Here is a 3,475-nt window from a genome sequence, read left to right as displayed (position 1 = left end):
TGTTTTGGTGTTATGGATGACCAAGATAAATATTTTATTATTTTATTATTTATAGTGGTGATAAAATAATATTTTCAATGATAAAAAACTTTCGTAGAAATCCGCACCCCCGTTACTAGAATCCTGGAGACGCCACTGGCTCAATGTCTTTAAGACATCCAGAGTCCGCAAATAACCTTCTATATCTTGTATACTACATGTTTTGATATTTTTTTACCAAAAAATATGAATTAGGGGTAGAGCGGTATAATATGTTAATCGAGTGATATTGTATGAATGAATGACTATGTATGCGTTTGTATGATTGTGATACGAGTATTAAAGAACGTAAATAATGAGAGATTTGACACAAGAGATTTGGTGACGTGGAAAACCTAATGTGGGAAACGACCGCGGGAAGGAGATGACGATATCCTTCCAAGTATTCCACTAGCAAATTGTTAATGTTAGGTCACGAATACAACGAGGAAGACGGCTAATATTGCTAGTGTGGTAGGCGTTAGGGTTGCTGTGTGATTGTGAATGAATTCCTTCCTTGCCTTCCTCCGTCTTAATAGGATTAAACCCTAATAGGATTTAGATTGCTTGTTCTCCAAGGCTGTCGTGCTTCTCCTAATGGGCTTTTATTCAGCTCCCCTTATCCTGCTACCCGTGGGCCACTATCTTCTTCCGCCAAATATATTGATATTTACTCATTGGCCCATGTGTACGAAATTTGGCCCAAATAGTTTGCCCATAATTTCCTGCTAGACACGCTTCAAAGTGACGAGCGGGAAATTAACAGATTGAAATTGCGCAGTCTTTTACTCGGTTTCCCACACACTCATCATTATCGCCCCATTTGCCCAATTAATTGCCCCCACTATCCTTCCCTCTCTCCTACTTATACTCCAACTGCCCAACTCCTTCCTTCTCTCTTCCATTATTCTTAAAACCCCCAAATTTCCAAAAACCCTCCATCTTCATCTTCTCCTTCGTCTTCTTGATTCGCCTTTTCTCACCGGATCTTTGACCTTCAATTCTCAGGTAATCCACTTTCTTTGATCAATTTAGTTAAATTTCAACGCACATTATGGGAAAAACCCGTCAATCCTCTTCCTCTTCTTCCCCGATTAATAACCTTGAACTCGATGAACTCTTTCCGTCCTAAAATCTCCTCGAACACCCACACACTTCCGACTCCACGCTTACTGCTGATGATATTCTGATGATCTAGGAGTATTTTGACCTTGTTGACGGCGTTGAGGTTCACATCCCCACCGCTGGCCAAAAAGCATTCATGAAGGGTTGGGTATGCATGTACTTATACCCGTTCAAATATGGCTTGCGATTCCCTTTTCCATAAATGGTTCAGGAATTCCTGTTCTTGAATCGATTCCCAATGGCTCAGATATCCCCCCATGTTTGGCGGATTCCTTTTACTTCTCTGGCTCTGAATGAGTATATGGACGCTGACATTGGTCTTGAGGACCTAGCATATAGGTTTGAGGCCCGTTCCCTTAGCAAGGGTCAGTATACTTTCAGATCCCGGGATGGCTCTGAAAAATTCCTGAAGCTGAGTCGAAATCGAAGGACGGGGGATGGTATGGGGAGTTCTTCTATGTTAAGGTAGACTCTACCAGCTTCCCCACGGATTATATTTTTGAAACTTGGATCCTAACGAAGAGTAAGCTGCTTTCCTGTTGTCTTTGACCTTCTCGCATTGCTCACCCTCTTACCTTTTATTTTTGTGCAAAGCCCCGCAACCCGGTGAAATCTGACAACAAAGACGCTTCAGCTGCCAAACTCTACTCCATCCCCGCTGAAAGAAGGAAGTTTCCCGACCTGCTCCCCAATTTTACCCTTGCTACCTCTTTAAGTCACCAACAATCCAACAGGTCATCTAGTAAGGTTTCATCTTTTACTTTCCCTTTACGCTGCTGTCAGTTACCCTATGATGGCCCTTGTATGTTGGATATTCTAATGGACTCCTTCACCCGGAATCTGATTTGCAGGCAGTGCTAAGCGCGACGTCTTTGAGGCTTTGGTTGATAGCCCAAAGAAGAGGGCTGATAACAGCTCTTCTGCCCCTACAGCTAAGGAAAAGGCTACTGAACCTACTCCCCAGACTGCTCCCGTTACTTCTACTCTTCGTGCTACTCCCCGTTATGCTCCAAGGCTTGTGGAGGCCACCCTTTATCATGCCTTCCTCCGTCTCCGCCATCCAGCGCTACTGCTGATGAGGGAAGTTTCACCATCCGCATCCCTAATGGGTTTGAAAATCCTGAGCAGGCCCCTTTCTGGTCTACTATGGATCAACTGTTGTTCCCCATATCCTTTCAAGAATATGATGAAATGGACCCTGAGGCCTGAGCATGTGGCTAAGGTTGAAGGTGGTGAATGCTTTCATGGTATGTTCTCTGCTTGACATCTTCACATTTTCATTTATTTCTTCTACCTGCTATAAATAATCCGCATTCTTTTTCTAACCCCGCGTCTTTCTGTCTTCCAGACATTGTAGTCTGCTCTTTATGCCCGGAAGGTGATTAAAAGGGCGCGAACTAAATGCCTATTTACCACTTTCATGAAAAAGGAGCTGACCAGTACCCGTGGTGATCTAAGGGACCACCGAGCTGAATTGAAGAGCCAGATGATTGACTTGAAGGTAGATCTGGCTGATTTCAAGAAGCAGCAACAAGTGGACGCTGATCAGTTGGCTCGCACCCAAAGGGGTTTGCAGGGAGCTCACTGACGGTCTGTCCAGGGCTGAAGCCAAGATCAGGGACCTATCTGAGCTGGCCACCAACATCGCCATCTATGCTACCTAGCAGGGTAAAGTCAATGGCATGCGGGGCAGCTTTTGAGGGGTCACTTACCTCTAAGGATCTGGAGGAAGAGGAAAGGCAACTTAACATAACCTTTCCTACTTCCTCTGATCTCAGCATTCTGATGCCTGAGGCTGGTGAAGTTAACTCCCCTTTGGTGATGACTGCTGCTGAGGATGCATTCATGGAGGAGGTTGTTGCTGAGGAAAATATTATTGAGGAAGCTGTTGCAGCTACTGAATCAGGTCCTGTTCCTACAGAAGAGCGTCAGCCAGAGCATGTGGGGGGATGAAGCAGATTTTGTTGTGAGGATAGTCATGGACTAGGCCTCTTTTAATTGCTTCGCTTTTAAAGTACTTGGTTTTGGGGACTTGGCACTGTGTGGCGCAAGTCTTTTTAAAATTTTCAAACATTTTGTCTGTTGTCTCTGCCCGTGGGGCAGATTAAATTTTCAAACGTTGTTTTTGTATTCTGCTTAAGGGAGCAGAATATATTTTGATTAAGTAACCTTGTTCATGACGCAAGGTGTTTTAATCACGTTAAAGCCATCAGGGGCGTACCTTAGATAATTTTACTGTCGTTCTAGGACTGTTGGAGTGTTGCAGGATGCTAGTTGCCAAGCAATCCATGTACTCCCTTTGTATGCATGCATGCTTAAGGGACCCAACTAC

This window comes from Silene latifolia, chromosome 8 (assembly GCF_048544455.1).
Source record: "Silene latifolia isolate original U9 population chromosome 8, ASM4854445v1, whole genome shotgun sequence".
NCBI classification, from domain to species: Eukaryota; Viridiplantae; Streptophyta; class Magnoliopsida; order Caryophyllales; family Caryophyllaceae; genus Silene; species Silene latifolia.
Note: the sequence above shows the minus strand (reverse complement) of the source record.